The 20,752-nt window shown below is 46.5% G+C and overlaps 1 protein-coding gene across 21 annotated transcripts in view; it reads left to right on the top strand.

The window, feature by feature from the left end:
* MAPT (microtubule associated protein tau) overlaps positions 1–20,752 on the top strand; it is a 120,874-nt gene that overhangs the window by 29,504 nt on the left and 70,618 nt on the right. For 2 of the 21 annotated variants that reach the window (XM_070479596.1, XM_070479595.1), the window contains exons 1-2: positions 1,831–2,106; positions 16,308–16,464. The exons of 17 other annotated variants lie outside the window; for them this stretch is intronic. The gene's annotated coding sequence lies outside the window, so the exon portion shown is untranslated. Of the gene's footprint in view, positions 1–1,830; positions 2,107–16,307; positions 16,465–20,752 lie in introns of those variants that run through there. 2 more of the 21 variants (XM_020881395.2, XM_020881313.2) reach the window with 1 other exon arrangement.

Here is a 20,752-nt window from a genome sequence, read left to right as displayed (position 1 = left end):
ATTCCTTTCATCTGATGCCTGTTGGTCACCATCTTTTAACTTTCAGGGTTAAGCGATATTGTGTCAAAATTCCCAAAGTGTCCAGACAAATTATACCTTAAAATCTGAGAAGGTCCAACATGTCTGTTTGGATGCCTGCTATGTGCAAGGCATAAGGCTACTTGGGAATCACTCAGTCTTGATCCTTGAGAGGTTCATAGTGTACACACACATATACACACACACATTGTGGTTTTATAAGTCTGTTCAATATGTACAATAAAGGTGTTATGTTATTTTGCTGAGGCACCTTGATATACAGATTCTCTTAAAAGAGAATACTCCTAGAACTGGCGTTACCTGAAGCCTTCCTCCACCACTATTTGTTATCTATCATGACTCAGATTTTTCACTAACGGAATCAGAATATGGTCCAAAGATGGGGCCGACGTTGGGACTGGATCTCCACCAGAATGTCAGGCCAGGCTAGGGCAGATTCCCCCGAACCCAGCAAGATACAGCAGCCCCTTCATGCCTGGTTTAACTTAGAAATCCCACAGAGCTTACTCCTGATTTAAGAGCACGAGACATGCCCAGTGAAGGACAGCCTGAGTATGGTCTGGCTGTCCCAGGTTTACTCGTGGGCACTTGGGCAAATGCCCAGAGCCAGCCAGCCTCCGTTTCAAGGCTCTGTGTGATTCTGAGATGGTCCCATAAAAGGTAACCACAGTCTTTCTTATGAGAGCCTTCCTCACTCTGCAGCCCATGATGTGATTGCAGCTGTCATTGACTCAGCCAGTTTCATGTTGCATGAAACCTTGATCTCTGCACACACTGCGGGGCCAGGTGGCCTGGATTCAAATCCCAGCTCTGCGGTGTCCTAATGGTATCAACTCAGCCAGGCTGTTCAGCCTCTCTGCCTGAGTTTCCTCTCCTAGAAAATCAGAATAATGATAATACCTACTTCATAGGGTTTGAAAGAGAATAAAATGAATTAAGATTTGTAAAGTGCATAGAATAAGCCTTGCAGGTAACAAGTACTAGCTAAGAATTTAGATTTAAGAGATCTTTGGGACTTCCCTGGTGGTCCAGTTAAGAATCAGCCTTCCAATGCAGGAGATGACAGTTCGATCCTTGATCAGGGAACTAAGATCCCACATACCCTGAGGCAGCTAAGCTCAAGTGCCACAACAAGAGAAGTCCGGAAGCCTTAACGAAGACCCAGTGCAGCCAAAAAAAAAAAAAAAAAGACTTGGCTTTAAAAACAGCTTAAGAAAATAAATAAATAAAAGATCCTTAAGTACCTCCTCTGTGGATTCACAAGTCCTTTATTTTGCATTTCACATCCAAGTCTGTTCTCCCATGGGATCCAGCCCAAGATCTGCTTCACAACTGTGGAACAGGCCAGGCAGGTGTGCACAAAGAGAAGAGAAAGCAGCCCATGACCAGATGGTGAAACCAGGGTATAGCGTTTTTACCACCCAACAGGGGCTTGAAGTGTGGAGTCTCCAAAACCAAAACCCACCTCAAATGCAGGTGTGGAGCTTGTGAGTGCAATTCGCCTGTTCTCCAAAGGCTGCTTTGCTCCCTGCATCACCATTATCAGGTTCTGGGGAGTGGCGGGGTGTCTATTGGAGCGCAGTGTGCTAGATCCCAGCCCCCCTCCACACCACTCCTCTTTGCCTGGTCTTCCATCACTTCCTCTTTGCAGGTAAATAAACAAGGCCCTGAAACTGTGCAAAGTAGGATAAGAAAGGCCCCAGAACCCCATGACTTCACAGACCTGGCTTTTCTCCCAGAGTGACTGTGATGTCACACCTGCCCCCCCTGACCACACAGCCCTTGAGAGGCATAGCCAGTCAGTTCCATCACACGCGTGCCTGTGTGCCTGCCTGTGCCTGCAGCCACCCTGCAGGCCTTGCCCAGGCAATCTCGGCCGATACGGATTGTTCCTGCCCATTTAGACGACCAGGAGTCGCTTATGGAAAACCGTCCCAGTGGAGGGATAGCTCTTCGGCTGCAAACCACTGGGCTGGGAAACTGCCTTTCCCTTCTGTAGCTGAGGCCCATTTTGTCAACCAGCTCCCAGAAGAGAAGGAGGTGCGAAAGACTCCACTGTTACCTTAGGTAATGTCGCTGCCCTTTAATACACCCCTGACTCTTCATCCTGCATCTTCTTAGCTGCATGATTTGGGACCTGAGATTGGAGCTTGTCTGGTGGGGGAGGGAGGACCACAGATGATCAGCCTAAGCAGAGATCGGACTGTCCTAAGAAAACATGCTGTATTGCTTGCCCGTTGGGTGGGTTTCGTTTTGACTCTTGTGTGCCCCACTGGTGCGGTTCACCCCGGAAACCCTCATTATTTCTTTTGTCTCTTGTGCTGGACATGTGATGAGAATGCAGAAATACATGTTTGTGGATTTGTTTATTCATGGAGCAACAGTGTCTCGAGTGTCTGCAGTGGGCCAGGCGCAATGGGAGGCCTGGGGAAATGGGTTTCTCCACCCCCACTCCTGGTTTCCTCTGTGAAAGGTGATTTGTGATGCGTTCTCCTCTTGGGGGCCACCCTTCTCCCAGCTGTGCCTGGGCCCCTCCCCAACTCAACAATAGCATTTACTCAAGTCTGGCTAGTGAGAGTGAAGGTTTGGACCAGTTTCCAAGAAGCCATTTGGCAGGATGTAAAGAGAGGCTATAAAATGTTGCTGTCCTTTGACCCAGAATTTTGCTTCTAGGAATCTGTCTTAAGGAAATGAGAAACATGAAAAGAATGAAAACACTAAAATGTTCATCAAGTGTGTTAATTGCTCTGTCGTGTCTGACTCTTTGCGACCCCATGGACTGAAGCCCACCAGGCTCCTCTGTCCATGGAATTCTCCAGGCTAGAATACCGGAGAGGTTGGCATTCCCTTCTCCAATGTTCATCAAAGGGTTGTTGATAGTAGGAAATCTCAGAAACAGGCTACACATCCAATCTCTGGGAAACAGTTACGTAGAATAGTAGGTAACCATTAGAAAGTGATGTCTATGGAATTTTAAATTATCGAGAGAATACATCTGACAAAAGAGTAGGGTATAAATTGCATATTCAAAATAATCTTGACTATTTTTGAAAATGCATGGGGAAAACCTGAAAGAAAATATGTGAATATATTGATAGTGATGTTTCTGGTGGTAAGATTATAGGTAAGTACTTTATACTTTGCTATACTTGATTACACGTACATGTTGCTTTTTTCTTTTCTTTGGCTAAGCCACGTGGCTTGTGGGATCCTAGTTTTCTGACCAGGGATCAAACCTTGGCCCTTGGCAGTGAGAGCGCAGTCCTAAACACTGGTCCACCAGGAAAGTCCCCATATGTTGATTTTACAGTAAGAAAAATATTGTTTAAAATTAAGTTTTGTGGGACTTTTCTGGCAATCAAGTGGCTAATACTCCATGCTCCCAATGTAGGGGGCCAAGATTGGATCCCTAGTCAGGGATCTAGATCCCACACGCCACAAAGAAGATCAAAGATCCTGCTTGCTGCCGCTAAGACCCAGCTCAGCCCAAATAAAGAAAATATCAAAATAAATAAAATTAAGTTTTGTGTGTAGTTATACATGGATAGGCAGAGAGTGACAGAGAGAAAGCAAATGTTGCAAATACTAACGGTTGGTGAGTCTAGGAAAAGAGTATAGAGGTGCTGATTGTATCATTTGTACAATTTTTCTGTAAGTTTGAAATTTTTCAAAGTAAAAGATTGAGGGAGGGGAGAGTACAGGCCACCTTTGAACTCTCTTTTGGAATACTGGAAATATAACCAATGCGATTTGACAGTTTCATTTGTTTTCTGTTGTGGGAAAATGATCTTTGAATGTTGGGGCGGAGGATACTGGGTTTTGGTAGTTTTAGGAAGGACCCCAGGGGTCAAGGCCTGTTGCAGGGCTGACCCGTGCCGGTGGCCCAAACATCTCACGTGCTAGTTCAGCACCGTTGTGTTCCCGGCCAGAGTTCGCTCGATGTACCTCTCCTGCAGGCAGCTCGTGGGTGACTTTGCTAAGGCCAGGCCCTCCCCAGCCCCATGCCTTGGATTCCATTCATCCACTTCACCATCATTCAGGAAGCTTGCTTAGCTTTTATTTCCCCCCTCTCCTGTTCCTATCTTCTCCTCCTCTCCTGACTCCTTCCTGTTGGCATTTAGGAGGTTTAAGTGAGTCCCTTCTTTAAAGCAAAACAAATGCCCCCCTCAGTCCATCACTCTATTTCTGTCCTCCTCTTCCCAGAGAGACTTTTTTTAAAGCATCATTGGCACTTTTCCATTTTCTCCCCATATATCTGCTCTCCTTAGCTGAATCCAAGCTGGACTCCACCCACTGTCTTTCAGCGAAAATCCTTGTATTAGTCAATGAGGCCAGGTTTATTCTGCAGGAGCAAAAAAGTCCCAAATTCAGTGGCTTCATCCCTCTGGCACCACCCCTTCCCTCATCTTCCAGCCTTATGGGTCATCTTTTAGTTCCTTGAAAACTCTCTGCAGTTTCCTGCCTCAGGGCCTTTGCATGCACTGTCCCCTCTGCATGGAATGTTCCTTCCTACCATCTCCCTTCACCTTGCTCACTTGTACTTGTCCCTCATGTCTCAGTATAAGCATCATTTTTTCAGGGACATTTTCTTCAACCCCCACCCCCAAGACTAACAAGTGCCAGTCTTAGACTCAAATGACCTGCCATCTTTTTCTTGTGACACTTGGATTGTCGACTGTCTCCTTCCTGCAGTGCCTTCACAAAAGTGAGGTCATGTCTGTGTCACTGCTATGGTCCCAAGACGCTGCACTCAGATTGCCCACCTTAATTACACATTAGAATCACCTGAGGAGCTTTTGCTTATTTATTTGTCTCTGCTGGGTCTTAGTGGCAGCATGCAGGATCTTTCATCTTCATTGCAGCATACAGGACCTCTAGCTGTGGCATTAGTTGTAGCATGCGGGCTCTAGTTCCCTGACTGGGGATCAAATCTGGGTCCCCTGCATTGGGAGTTTGGGGTCTTAGCCACTCGACTACCAAGAAAGTCCCAAGAATCACATGAGGAGCTTTTGAAACTCATCATGGCCAGGCCCTACCCCAGGCCATATGAATTCTAATTTGAAGTGGGCCCAGCCAGCAATACATATGTTTATACAGCACCATGGGGAATTTTAATGCACAAGCTTGAACCACCGACCTGCATTGTGCTTAACACTCAGCTTTTCTTGAATGAATAAATCAATCTCTAAAAATTTAATCTCCCCAAACTCCTCCAAAAGACAGGAAGCTAAGGATATTTAGCTAGGTTATAATATGTAAATATCATATTTCATGAAATTTCATATTTAATTCAACCAAACTTCATTATGTGCCTACATGGGACAGGCCCAGTGACTGGGAAGGATGTGATTTATACCCACTATACAGATAAGAAGAAGTTACTATAGGTAACTTTAGGTTTGCATGCATGCTAGGTCGCTTCAGTTGTGCCCAACTCTTTTTGACCCTATGGATCATAGCCCGTCAGGCTCCTCTGTCCATGGGATTCTCCAGGCAAGAATACTGGAGTGGTTTGCCATGCCCTCCTCCAGGGGATCTTCTTGATCCAGGGATCAGTGAAATCAACAAATCCATCCAAATGAAATCAACAAGAACCTGGAATGCACCCTCTCTTGGCTCTACTTTCCCTGAATAGCCTTCCCCAGTCTGCAGTGAAAGTCACTCAGTCATGTCCAACTCTTTGTGACCCCACGGACTATACATCCATGGAATTCTCCAGGCCAGAATACTGGAGTGGGTAGCCATTCCCTTCTCCAGGGATCTTCCCAACCCAGGGATCAAACCCAGGTCTCCCGCATTGCAGGTGGATCCTTTACCAGCTGATCCACCAGGGAAGCCCAAGAATACCGAAGTGGGTAGCGTATCCCTTCTCCAGGGGATCTTCCTGACCCAGGAATAGAACCGGGGTCCTAGCCTTCCTCAGGTGGTAGTAAAAATGGCCATTGGTACCTCTGGTCTTGTGTTCTGTTTAGTAGGGATTTATAGAAACATCTCAATTAATGTTCTACCAGAAAACAAAAACAAAACCTTATTATTTTTAAATCACAGCTTAGACCTTCCTTCTTTCCTTATTATTCTCTCCCACCTGCAATCCAGTCTCCCAACCCTAGGTATAGAGTGTTCTGGTGATTTATCCTTCATTACCGACAGTTTGCACATGTTTATTTACAGTGTCAGGATTACCTGGCCTTTGTTAGCTGCTGACAGATCTCTGAAGTCCAGGCTTCCAGGGGAAATGATAATAGGTACTCAGTCCCTACTGGCAGGCTCTCCACCTTCTGGCAAGCAAAGTTTCTTCCTGGATAAAGTTTGGCATACTCTTCACTCTCAAAGAGGTTTCTTTGCCTGATCATCAGGCAGCCCTGAAGTGGGATGCCTAGGCCCTACCAGGCTTTGGCTCTATCTGTAGAGTATTTTATGTCATCATTGAAAACTGATGGAGGGTGAACTAAGATGGTACCCAGTACTCAGAAAACAGAGGTTTGGCTTCATCTTGGGTCAGCCTCTAGAGGTGGGATATGCCCCACATTATGGATGAGGAAGCTGAAGCCCAGAATGACTGTCACTTGCTCAAGATCACCCAGCCAATAAATTGCAGAACCAGATTTGAGCCCAGATCTTTCAGCTTCAAAGCCTGTTATTTCTATGACCCCCCCAATTTATTTTTTAATTTCCAAGATTAAACTCTTCCTTTCTCCATTGACACCTTCCTCCCATCCCCAGAAAAAGTTGCACACTGCTCAGACTTTTTTTTAGCATGGGCTCACTTCAAATCCACTTAATTTTGCTTTGTCATAGCTGCCCGGTTCTCAGCTGGTGGACTGGGAAGTAGGTCATGGCTGCAGGGACCACAGGCTCTGGCTGCTGTGAGGGCCAGCCTCTGGTTTCAGGGCTGGACGGGGGCCAGACCTCACCGGGGGCATCACCCTCTGCTGGCCCTGCTTGGAGCTCTCATCCCTGGCCCTGAGAAGCCGTCACAAACCTTCACATCATCGCCTTAGATTCTAGAATTCACTGTCCCTGTGCTGTGTGAGGTGGTGTTTAGAGAAAGGAGCATCAGGGTTAGGGTTAGGGCAGAAATTAATCTTCCCTCTCTGTAGATCTGTGGGTGATTGGAGCTAGTTGATTGAAGGGGCTTGCCCACCATCATATGCCACTTTTCAGAAGAGAGGTACCAAGCCCCTTGACACCCAGTCATTTAACTGTCCCCTCCTTTATGTGACAAAATTATCTTCAGAAATAATCATGAAGTGAAGTAATCATAATGACCAGAAAAGAAACACAGATAATAAAACATTTCTTGAACTCTGTACATATAATAATTACACCAGGATTTCTTTCTCTTTTTTTTTGGCCACACCTCATGGCCTGTACGATCATAGTTCCCCAACCAGGGATTAAACCTGGGACCTCAGCTATGTCAGCACAGAGTCCTAAAGGTGGATTCTTAACCACTGAACCACCAGGGACTTCCCACCATGATTTTTTTAAAATAAAAGTGAATACTATAGTATAAAAAAATGGAGGGGAAAAAAGCACAAGTATTTATTAAAAATTTTTTTTCATCTAATGAGTTTTGATTCTTTGGTTGTAGCCTGATATAATGATATTTTATGTAAATTATCATTTGTTACTAATAGGTGAACTTTAATAAAAGCAAGACATCTGTAAAAGTTGCCTATACTTTAAAAACTATTAATACTAAGTCGTGCCACTGATACACTGCTTTATTTTTCTGGCTTAATTCTTTAGTTTTAAAAGTTACAACTCACAATTTTAAAAGAATAGATTTCCATTAAAAAAATACTCTACAAACTCCATAAAATATGTCACGTATGGAGTAAACATTGTATGTACTAAGCAAAAATAATATACTTTGCAGTTCACACTCACTCTCACTGTTTTCAATTTTATTTACTTATTTTTTTGAGATTTATTCACTTTAATTTTTGTCTGTGGTGGGTCTTGTTGCTGCACGTGGGCTTTCTCTAGTTGCATTGTGGGGGTTTCTCACTGTGGGGGCTTCTCTTGTAGACACACAGGCTCTAGAATGCTCTAGAATGCAAGCTTCCGTAGTTGTGGTGCATGGACTCAGTTGCTCCGTGGCCTGTGGGATCTTCCCAGACCAGGGATCAAACTGGTGTTCCTTGCATTGAAAGGTGGATTCTTAACCACTGGACCACCAGGGAAACACTCACTGTTTTCAGTTTTAAACACAAAATCTCCAAGTGGCCACATGGAATGACAGAACTGAAGTAATTCAGCTGCTTTATGATCATGGTGCTACCGCTATTCAAATTTACAACCTACTGCTTAAATGCAGACGTATTTAAGGTTGGAAACACAAAAGTCGCCTGAAACAGTTTCGAAGTGCTGAACTGTTAAGGATTTCTTCCCAACAGCCATATGGAGCCAACTCAAAATATGTTGAGGCCGACTGAGTAACTTGGAATTCTCCAAATGACTTCCATGGAGAAGACAAGGAAGGACTCGTTTTTACATGTGCGAGTTTGAACATACATATGTATTATTGACACTCAAGAGCATTGGCACCAGTTGTTCACAGCCTAGACCGTAAAGACATTTTTCAGGGAGGAGAATGTTATCGCTGATGTTGTTGAGGATTTCCAACACGTGACGCTCATAGGAAGCAGGCTGACTTCTCATCAGTTTTATTATTGTTTCTGAATTCTCTACAGTCAGTCCACCCTTTTCCAGCTTGTCATGTGCAGCCCTCCCTCCATCCTGGGCTTGGTCCCAGGATCATATCCAGGCCCTGGTCCTCCTGCTGGAGCTGAAGGGAGATGATAGAACATCTCCGGCAATCCTCCTAGGACTGAGCAAACAGAGGCAATGCTGGTGAGTTCAGAAAAGGTTAGTCTGCTGGCTAGATCCCAGGTCCCTAGAGCTTCTCTCTGGACAGGACCAGCTCTCCTCATGCTGCTCAGAGTCTCTGCATCCTAACATGTTCCTGATGGAACTTTTGCACTGTTACGTGTGTTTCCTTTTGTGTGTGTGTGTGGTTTGAGGGGTTTTTTTAATTTCCTTTTTTTAAAAAAGTATTTATTTATTTATTGGCTGTACCAGGTCTCAGTTACAGTATGTGGGATCTTTCGTTGTGGCCTGCGAACTCTTTAGTTGTGGCATGTGGGATCTAGCTCCCTGACTAAGGATCGAACCCCGGGCCCCCTGCATTGGGAGCTAGAAGTCTGCCACTGGACCACTAGGGAAGTCCCTAAGTGCATGCATGTGTGTGTGTGTGCTCAATAGCTTCAGTCATATCTGACTCTTTGCAACCCCATGGACTGTAGCCTTAGCCATGGGATTCTCCAGGCAAGAATACTGGAGTGGGTTGTCATGCCCTCCTCTGAAAGATCTTTCCAACCCAGAATAGAACCCGTGTGTCGTGTCTCTTGTATTGCAGGCAGATTCTTTGCCACTGAGCCACCGGGGAAGTCCAGTCCCTATGGATTTCCTTTAAAAAATAAAAAAAGATAAGCAATAAAATGTTAGGTTTGAGAAGGTTGACGTGAGCAATTGACCTACAAAATGAGCTTGAACTAAATCCTAGCAGGTTTTTCTTAGGAATAATATTATCATCTCCAGCCACTTGCAGTAGATTTATTCTGAATTCAGAGAGAGGTTTCATTTGTTGCTTATACTTTGCATTATTCATTTGTTTCTTTAATTTATGAGCCTTGGCGCTCATTAGGATATTTCAGTGGGGTGTGTTGGATCTAATGATGCATGTATTCTTTTCTGCAGAGTAGTTTATGTTTTGGGTTTTACTTTAACTTTTAAAAAAACAACCCTTTTCTTGGACAATTGCCAAAATGATACCAGACATATGGTTGAGACTGTGAGTCCTACAGATGCCTCCTAACCTTTTGCTTGCTGACACCCGCCAGCTAGAGATTGCAGGCAGCACAGAACAAGCATGGCTGGAGCACATCTCCATTGATGTAAAGTCAATCCGGAAACCTCTGGAAAATGGACAGCTGCTTTCTGAGCCCGTGGTACAGCCAAAGGAGCCCTCTACTAAATTAAAACAATGTCAGAGACAGAAGCTAATGTCTTGCCTTACTTGGCCATTGACCAGCCAGGTGACTTAGGGCAACTTGCTCAGCTTCTCTTTTGCCTCCTCTGCAAAGTGGAATCATCTCTTTACCAGACAGAAGATGGACCCTGAGCCCAAGGCTAACCATTCTCACCCTCTTAGAAGGACTGCTGATCCTTCCACATATTTAACAATCACAGGTTAATAATTGGGAAAAGCAGGGCTTTCCGTGTGGCTCAGTGGTAAAGAATCCATCTGTCAATGCAGGAGATGCAAGAGACACAGGTTCAATCCCTGGGTCAGGAAGATGCCCTGGAGGAGGGCATGGCAACCCACTCCAGTATTCTTGCCTGGAGAACCCCATGACCAGAGGAGCCTGGTGGGCTACAGTCCATGGGGTTGCGGAGAGTCAGGCACGACTGAGCACACACAAATAAAAGAATAATAATTGGGAAAAACAAAGAGAACACTTCTATTTAGATAATCATGCATGCTTTTCTGCTTTTCTTGTTGGAAAGACATAAGCGAGATTGAGGAGGTAACTGTGTGCAGTGGCAGCCTCCCAGGGCTGACCTCTCTAGGGAAGGTCACTGTGCCCAGGAGAGCCCTTTACCAGAATTTGAAAACTAATTGTTGTAGGGTTTGCTGACCTGCTTATTTATTTATTTACTTTATTTTTGTCCATGCCCTGCAACTTACACTATTTTAATTCCCTGACCAAGGATGGAAGCTGGGTCCTCCCCTTGGCAGTGAGAGCGCGGAGTCCTAACCACTGGACCATCAAAGAATTCCCTAGGGTCTGCTGACCTTAACAACTAATGATGTGCTGAGAACTGTCTCTTCCAAAAGGCATTCCGTTCACTCGGGTGACTCTGGGCACCCCCTCCCCGGCGCCATGATGCTGTCTTCCTCTCTCAAGCCCCCACCCCAACTGTTCCCTCTCCTTCTTGCCCCAACCCCCTTTTTCCTCACAAACCTTTTTGCTGCTGCAGCCTTTTCTAATGAGGTGGTTCTGGCCAAGGCCTCTCCATGGCTTGGTTATATAACCTGCTGCTGCTTCTGGTCCAGGGGTCACCCTGGAAGGGGGTCAGAGGTGGGCACACAGCCAGGGCCTGTCTACTTGCCACCCCCTTGGAACTTAGACGTGGTGCAGGAATTTGGACTCTGCAGGAATTAACAGCTCCAACACTTTCCCCAGAGCCAAATGCGCAGGATGCATGCTTTTTGTTCTTTGTTAAATTCCAACTAGCAAGGCTGCCTCAGAGAAGCCTGTAGGGAGCTGTTCCCTTGATGTTGGCACCTATTTAGCTTCTGGCCTCAAGTCTCTCAGAGCTGGGCTCCCCCAAAATGTCTTGTCTCTGAAGCAACACCCCTTTGATCAATGATGTCCCTTTGCCCAGTGACGGCCCCCACTTTGCCTGTCAATAACCCTGTCTCTATCCCTCACCAGCCCAGAGGAAGGAGTTTGTCCCTCTAAGCCTGCCTTCCCTTCAGGTCTTAGCTCAAGCTCACCTTTTATTAAATGATGTTTTTTGATGTGGACCATTCTTAAAGTCTTTATTGAATCTGTTACAAGATTGCTTCTGTTTTATGTTTTAGTTTTTTGGCCCTGAGGCAGGTGGGATCTTAACTCCCTGCCAGGGATCGAACCCTCACCCCCTGCATTGGAAGGCGAAGTCTTAACCACTGGACCACCAGGGAAGTCCCTCAAGCTCACATTCTTTCCAGAGCCTCCTCGAGGCTTCTCGACCCCCAACTCTTTTCAGGTGCTACACCTTTGCCTCTGGCACCTATTCCATACTCAGCTCATAGAATCACAGACTCTTGCGACACAAGGCAATTTGCCTTCTCTCTTCTGACCCATGGCCTTGATCAGTATTTATCTCTTTGTCTCCCCTCCCAAACTAGACCTCAAGAAGTCTTCCATCCTGGAGCCCCCACCCACGGGAGGCAGCATTCCAAAAATGGAGCTGACCATAGAGTTGCTCTGAAATTACCCTGTGTCACTCAGTATTTGCCTGTGTATCTCTCTCGCCAGACTGAGTCTATCCAAGGGCAAGGGCCACCTCTGCCCCCGTGTGGGGGCTGGTACCTGCCTTTCTCATAATCTGCTCACTACCCTGGTCCCTGAGTTTCCCCTAACTGCTCACCCATGGCTGGGCCAGTAGGATGGCTCTGTCCTGTTTAGGGCATCATCTCCCTGCCTGGCTCACCCTCCTGCCCAAAGGTATGCCTTTGGGACTGCAGGGCATATGTACACGTGCATGGGCGCGGTGCTGATAGACACAGCCCCTGAGTTCAGCATCAGTAATGCATTTTATACCCTGAAAGCTGCTATAAACTTTATTTATGACACAGCTGACATGTCTGAATTGGCTCCCAAATCCACCACCAAGCATGTGGTGATTGGTGAGCCTGTCACTTAGCCCACTTTTCTCTCTGTCTGTTAATAATAGATGCTTCTTACAGCCTCAGCTTGACAGCTTTGATTTAAAAGTCATCTTAAACCAGAGAGACTAATGGATGGGTCTGAATGTGTGCCTTTTAAAGCACAAAGCTTTGCTCTTAATTAACTGGATTCTGTCCTTTGATTGGAACAGGCTCTCCCCTCCTCGCATGATTAACTACCCACATTTGCACCCAGAGCAAATCTCAGGTGTGTTACCTGAACACTCAGGAGGCAGCGAGAGCCACCTGGTTACACGGCGCATGCGTGTTTGGGGTTGTCTGGTGGGTGTGAGATGTCCAGAGAGATGGTTCCGATTCCATCTCTCCCCACTTGAGAGACGAGCGTTCTTCCATCCAGTCCACCATTCAGAGTGGAAAAGGAGCCTTCCCTGTCCCGCGCACGCCCACTCCTAGTCTGCAAATATGTGTGTGGTATGAGAGCTCCTCCATGGGCCATCATCAGTGTGGTTTATGGGTCAGACTCCGCTCCTGCAGTCACTTCCTCCCTCTAGCACAGACCACGGTGCATTTTACTACTTCTGTCTCTGTGCTTCTCCAATGGACAGTGCAGAGGGTTGGGGCCATGGAAGGACCAGAGCTGTGGGGAGAAGCCTCCTCCACCTCTGCCCTGGTCTCCAACTCCATTCCCTTTGGGAAGGTGGTGGGTGCTGACAGGGGAGAGAGAAGGGAGGAGGGGCCCCGCGGGGCACGTGGGGAGGATGTGGCCACCACATTGGGGCATCCATATGCACAGTCGGACAGAGCAGGCCCTGTGGGCTTTTGTTCCCTTTAACTTGAGTCAAAAGGAAGGTGACACCATGAAATAGAAAGCACTCTGTGGGACATTCCTTATGGTCCAGTGGTTATGACTCCATGCTTTCACTTCAGTGAGGTTCGAGTTCAGTCCCTGGTCCAGGAGCTAAGATCCTGGATGCCACACAGCATGGCCAAAAAAAAGAAAGAAAGAAAAATCGAAAGTGTTCTGGAGGCCAGCAAACCTGATTCACACCCTGGCTCCACCACTTTACCAGCTGAACCCTTAGATACCGCCTTAACCTCCTGGAGGTTCAGAGCCGTTGGCGGCACGCGGGGGCTATCAGTGCTGACCTGGCCCGAGGGTGGGGGAGACCATGTGATGGTCCATGCCACAGGGCCTGGTGTGATGCCTGCCACGTGGCAGGTACGCCATCCATGTCCATTTCTTTCCTCCCTTTTCCCAAAATCAAGTTGTTATGAATGTGCTGGTCCACATTAATGAGCAGAGTTACAGAAATTAACTGGTAATTTTCTGTTTGCTTCGGTAACAAACCACCACAGACTTAGTGGCTTAAACTAGGTTATTTTATCTGACAGTTATTTTATCTGTCAGATAAATATAAACACAGTTATTTTATCTGACAGTTGTAGAGGTGTCAGAGGTCTGACAGGAGTGTTACGGGGCTAAAATCAAGGTGATGGCAGGCTGCATTTCTTTCTGGAGGGTTTAGGGCTGAATTTCTTGCCTTTTCCAACTTCCTTGGCTCATGGTCCCATCCATCTTCAAAGTCAACTTGACTGGTTGTCTCAAGTCCCATCACTCTGATACCACTTCCCTACCTCCATCTTTCACATGGGCCCTTGTGATTACATTGGACCCACCTAGATAATCCAGAATAATCTTAAAGTCAATTGATTAGCAACCTTAATCCCATCTGCAACCTTAATCCTACATAAAGTAACAAGGAGGTTAGGATGTAGATATGGATCTTTAAGATGCCTTTATTCTGTCTAACATGTTAACTAAATGCAAACACATATTTTTACTTAATAGAAGATTACTAATCTTTTTCAACAAGATCTGGAAGAGATGGGATAAATATTTAAATTAAGATGCAAGTAATCTGAGTTATATCTGTAATATCCTTAGTTTCATTGCACTTTTTTAAAACTAGATTTTCCTAAATAAAATCAGATTCTTTGCAGCCCTTTTGCAGTATCCCATCTTGTATTCTTTCACCTAGAACAATCACTGGCTTACGGTGCTTAGACATTCTTTGTGCCTGGAATATTGCTTATCAATCAACATTTCATGGCTTGCTGGAAAATATTGTCTGAACAATAAGCCACAGGATGCAAAGGAAAGCACAGTGCTCTTTAATTGCAAATGGTCTTTTACAAGGAGGTTTCTAATTACTTTTGCTTTTTCTCTTGAGCTGAGAAATTGAAGTGTTGGTGACAGAGAATCATATGATGTGGCTTCATCCTGAGCGTCCTTGGACCTTGTCACAGGGCAGGGATACCCACTCCCAAAATGTCCCTGGGGCCACACCTGAAGAGAGCCCTGGATTTCATGCACAGCCTGCATTGACAAAGGTTCCTCTGAGTATGTTTCAGACTCTGGTGTCCTTTTTTTTCTTCCATGGAAAGAGGAGTTCATTGATCTTTACTCTGTTCTCAGTGAACTCATTTTCTTGTATATTTGTTCATCCTATGTGTAACTTGAAGGAATCAGACTATTTTTCTCCTCCCCAAAAGGTGGCTCAGTAGTAAAAGAATCCATCTGACAACGCAGGAGATGCCTGTTCAATCCCTAGGTCAGGAAGATCCCCTAGAAGAGGAAATGGCAACCCCCTCCAGTATTCTTACCTGGAGAATTCCATGGACAGAGGAGCCTGGCGGATACACTCCATGGGGTCACAAAGAGTTGGACTTAACCAAGCGACTGAGCACACAGGACCGGAAGCACAGATGAGATGTCCTAGAACTGTAGTAGGGACTCTCAGAGAACAGAGAGTAGAAAAACCTATGAAAAGGGATAAAGATGGCCTCTAGACCACAAGTTCCTAATTTAATGGCAAAAACATCGTGGTATTTTCTAAGTAAGCAGAACTGCACTTGACCTGTATTATCAAATGCATGGATCTGATGCTTGGAAAACAGTGTTTCTGCCTTACTTGGGGTGTCTTCAGTGAAATGTGCTAAGACAGGTTTGAATCCTGGCTTCACCCCTGACTGAATGTGTGACTTAGAGCAAGTTAACTTCACCTCTCTGTGCTAGTGTGGGGCTCTCTCTTTCTCTTCTGGCTGCGCTGGGTCTTTGTTGTTGCTCATGGGCTTTCTCCAGTTGCAGCAAGCAGGGGCTGCTCTTCAGTTGCAGTGTGCTGGCTTCTCATCGCAGCGGTTTCTCTTGCTGCAGAACATGGGCTCTAGAGCTCGAGGGTTCAGTAGTTGTGGCCCACGGGCTTAGTTGCTCTGTGTCATGTGGGATCTTCCCGGACCGGGGATCGAACCTGCATCCCTTGCTTTGGCAAGCAGATTCTTAACCACTGAACCACCAGGGAAGCCCCTGTGAGGCTCTTTCTTTAAGGTCCATTCCAAGCTTAGAATCCAGGATTCTGTGATTCTAACCTAGTCAAGCAGCGACCCCCAGACAGATGCCTGAAGAACAAGTCTGTTTTGGAGGCAGAAGGAGAAGGAACCAGAGTAGGACAGACCTTAATGACAAAGATGACAAACTCAAGGTCATTCCTGGTTAACTAACACCCTTTGGACACGGCAGTTATAACTCATTTAATTTGGTCCCTTGAGGTTTACAAAGAGGGGAGGGAATTTGAGTCTCTAGCCCCATCACAGAGGAATATGCTCTTCAGTGAGGTGTGAGGGATAGTTATCCAGGGAGCTGGGGTGGCCTACGCAAGAGAGCAGGTCAACTCTCAGATTTGCAACTGACTATGAGCTGGGGAAGTGTCATCTATTCATGTTGTCTCCTCCTCCATCCCACCAGGACCCTCTTCCTGCCCCCACACTCCTTGGTTCAGCAGCATCACTGGGGCCTTCCTCCTGCGAGGTGTGAGTCCAGGTGCTGAAGACATGATGGTGGAGGGGGTGGCTATGGCCCGTCCATCCTAGAGCATCAGCATCCCAGAGGATGACAGCACCAGGTGAATGTTTGTGAGGGGCGCCCGTGAAGGAGTTTGGCAGAGTCCGGAAGGGCTTCTAGAAGCGACGACTGCTTTGATGGAGCCCGAACCTTGAGTAGGAGTTAGCCAGGCAAAGGGGAAGAGGTGCCGAAGGGAGGACTTTCCTGACAGGGAGACCAGCTGGAGCAAAGGCCTGAGGGTGAGAGCGTGCAGCGCTTAGGGTTGCACGTGGAGGGCTTTCAGTCCATCCACTGGGGAAGATACATTGAGCACAGACTCCACGCTGAGCTCTGCGCTACGTACTGAGTGGTTTGTGCTCAGTCGCTCAGTCGTGTCTGATTCTTTGCCACCCCGTGGACTGTAGCCCACCAGGCTCCTCCGACTACGGGATTTCCCAGGCAAGAATACTGGAGTGGGATGCCATTTCCTCCTCCAGGGATCTTCCCAACCCAGGGAGTGAACCCGAGTCTCCTGCATCTCCTGCATTGGCAGGTGGACTGTTTACCACTGAGACACTGGGGAAAGCCCGCTGAATTGTTTACAGTGGTTTAAAAAAAATAAGTACAGGAGTCTCCACCCGCCAGGAGCTTTCATTCTAATGGGGAGACTAAATGGGTACAATTAGAGTATGTACAGGTACAACAGGAAAGACCAGCCCAAATGTTGAGTGGAAGGAGGCCAGGTAGGTAATAGACTCCTACCCATGTCTTGAGAACGCATGTTTCCAGCCTAATCTCAGGGGTGAGGTCAGGGAGATGTGTGTGGTGAATTCTTTGCAAGTGAGGGAGTTGTGGTATTTCTGTTTCCCCAAGGCACCTAGTGTATGTGTGTGTGTGTGTGAGAGAGAGAGAGAGAGAGAGAGAGAGAGAGAGAAAGCCCTGCCTGCCTCATCCTCTGCTCACCCTGAGCTTTGCAGGAATGGGATGGTGAATGCTGCCTGGGCTCGTTGACCTGGAGGGGCCCCTCAGATACCTACTCTCCATCTCTCTAGCACAACAGCCTCCCCAGGCAAGCAATTCATTTTCCCACTCTTTTTTTTTTAAAGATTTTTTTTTAAATATGGACCATTTTAGAAATCTTTATTGAATTTGTTACAATACTACTTCTGTTTTATGTTTTGGTTTGTTGGCTATGAGGCATGTGGGGTCTTAGCTCCTCGACCAGGGATTGAATCCTCACCCCCTGCATTAGAAGACAAAGTCTTAACCACTGGACTGCCAGGGAAGTTCATTTTTTCTCTTTCTGCTGTGTATTTACAACTCTGGGTTTTAACAGGGAGGACTCTGCAGCTCCCCTGGGAAGATGTGTTGACCTCTCACCCCTGACAGTCTGCCTGCCCACCTGGGAAGGGGCCCTTTGGACAAGCGCTTTCCCTGGCACACCTCTTCATCCATAACCCCTCATTCTATGGAGACTAGAACCATTGAAAGTCACTCAGTCATGTCTGACTTTGCCCATGGAATTCTCTAGGCCAGAATACTGCAGTGGGTAGCATTTCCCTTCTCCAGGGGATCTTCCCAACTCAGGGATCGAACCCAGGTCTCCCACATTGCAGGTGGATTCTTTACCAGCTGAGTCACAAGGGAAGCCCAGGGAAAGGCTACCCACTCTAGTACTCTGGCCTGGAGAATTCCATGGACTGTATAGTCCATGGGGTCACAAAGAGTCGGACACGACTAAGCAACTTACACTTTCATGACCATTGAATGGTGGGGGGGGTGGGGAGGTTGTTGCCCACCAGAAGGTAAAGCTTCTCAGACCATACAGACACTGCAAAGCCACCGTCATGGTTTATCCCAGGCTCCCCCCGGGGGTTAGATTTGGGCCAAAGCTGGATGGCCCAGCAGTGAGAAGGTTTGTGCACACGCTGCTTCATCTTGGCCGTTCCTCAGGGAGAACCACTTGCTACCACGGGGGAACCACGGGTAGAGGGCCCTACTCCTTACAGGAAGGTTAGAGGGCAAATGTATTTTTATATTTAGCAAAAGAAAATAAATTTGACTTTGAACCTCTTCTGTAATGTTTTGAAAACATCTTTATTGAGATGATGTTTCACATACCATAAAAACCACCCATTTAAAGTTACAATGCAGTGGGTTTTAGTATTCCTGTATGGTTTCAATTTTGATGGTAATTTATGAGACACTAAGAGACCCAGGAGCAACTCAGAAGAGGGCGGGGCGACAGCTCCGAGTCTGCTCTGTTCTCTGCTTCATGACTGGCAGGCCTGCAGGGGCCCCTGGGCTTCCGCCCCCAGGTGTAGTGTTTTCTCCTTTTCCAAGAAGGAATTTGTTTCTAAATTCTTAGTTCTTTCTCGCCAGCCTTTTCTCTCTCATATGCTCTCTCTGTCTGTCTTCCCTCCCTGACTGTAATTTCTATTTCTGAACAGAAATGATGTCCCGGGCTTTCTGTTGAATAATGGGTGTTTTGCAACCAACCAAGGCTGCCTGTGCTTTTTCTGAAATAAATACTTGGGGGGTCCAGGGCTTAAATATGTGACCTTGGTCTCGTTGCCTGTTTCTCCCCGATCTGAATTTCTCATGTGTCCATTTTAGTTGATCCAGATATGTGTACGCCTGGATTGGCTCTGGTTCCAAAGCTGTGTTGAAATTCTTTCTTTCAAGGTCATTTCTTCACTCCATACAACTTTCTGTTTTCCACTGTACTCCACTTTGTCAAGCACATTTATCCAAATGAGAGAGCATGCCCCAGGGTCCCATGCTGGGTAATAGTTTCGTTTTCTTATTTTAATTTCAATGAGAAGTTTTATTGACAAATATTGAAACTACTTTCCCAAACTTAATAGATGTGGCAAAATTGCCTGGTTTCCCCCTTTATCTAAAGAGCCTTTGTTTTTGTATTCTTATGTAGCTATGGACAGTTACACATTGTATTTGGGAGTTACATTTTCTAGGGCTTGTAAGGCTGTAACTTCAGCTTTGCTGGGGCTCCTCACCTCCCTGCTTCTCTAGATCTCCTTTTGGAACAAGGTAGATGAAAATACAGGCTTCCCCAGGTGTCTCAGCAGTAAAGACTCTGCCTGCCAATGCAGGAGACACAGGTTCAATCCCTAGGTCGGGAAAATCCGCTGGAGATGGAAATGGCAACCCACTCCAGTATTCTTGCCTGGGAAATCACATGGTCAGAGGAGCCTGGTGGGCTACAGTCCATGGAGTCGCAAAGAATCAGACTCAACTTAGTGACTAAACAACAGCAGATGTTAATACATCAACAACTACAGCTCCCCAATGTGTTCAGACGTGTCACTAGATCTCAGAGAATTATGCTTGTGATAGGCAAGGGTTTGTGGCAGAGTGCTGTGTCCAGGTGTCCCTGGCTCTCTGCATTAAATGTGTACCTGAAAGACTGCATGTCAGCTGCTAGCGAAGCCTGTCTCTTTGTGTCATGACTTTGCTTCCAGTGTGTGAAGCTTCCCCATCCAGGGGCCTCCACTGGCTCTGTAGGCCTTCCCCAGTGCCCCCCATCCCCTCATCAGGCACCTCTGGTGGTGGTTCTCTGGTCCCAGGTAAGAACACCCCCACACAGTGTCCCCCGAGGCAGCCTCTGACTTTGTGATTGATCACAGACATGATTGATTACCTCACACTGATGCCTAGAACCAGTGTTAAGCCTCTTATTCACCTTGAGCCCCCAGCCATGCCGGTGGCTACAGGCAGTTTGTGATTTGTGAATAAAAGGGGCAGCGCAGGGACTTCTCTGGTGGTCCAGTGGCTAAGATTCCTCACTCCCAATGCAGGGGGCCTGGGTTCAATTCCTGATCAGGGAACTCGATCCCACAAGCTGCAACTGAGACCTGGCACAGCCACATAAATAAATAAATTTTTTAAAAATAATAATTATTTTTTAAAAGGAGCAGCACACTGTGGGACAAACCTTTGACTTTGTCACAGGGTGCTTTGTTTTGCCAAAAGGAGAATATACTTATTGCTTTTCATCAGATTTAAAACATAATACATGTCTAGAAAACAGTATAATAAAACCAAAATGTATACAACAACAAGAGAAAGCCTCCCTGATTCCATGTCCCTTCCCAGAGCATATAATCCTTTCCAATTTCTGGTTTGCACATAGGCATATCTGCGCTATTTTCTTGTTTATAAACGTTCTGTGCGTGCACATTTCCAAAACGGCTTTATCCCACTGGTGATACAGGATGGAGTGTTCTCTATGCCAGCATGTTTGTTTCTCCCCTGTCTGTCCTCCTCACACGGGGTCAGCGTCACAGAGGGTGCCCTGGGACACAGTTTTGGCCCGGTCTCCAGGAGTCACGGGATCTGAGAGTGATCTC

The sequence above is a fragment of the Odocoileus virginianus genome, chromosome 17 (assembly GCF_023699985.2).
Source record: "Odocoileus virginianus isolate 20LAN1187 ecotype Illinois chromosome 17, Ovbor_1.2, whole genome shotgun sequence".
NCBI classification, from domain to species: Eukaryota; Metazoa; Chordata; class Mammalia; order Artiodactyla; family Cervidae; genus Odocoileus; species Odocoileus virginianus.
The sequence above is the reverse complement of the archived record's forward strand: the minus strand, read 5'-3'. Positions and strand labels throughout refer to the sequence as shown.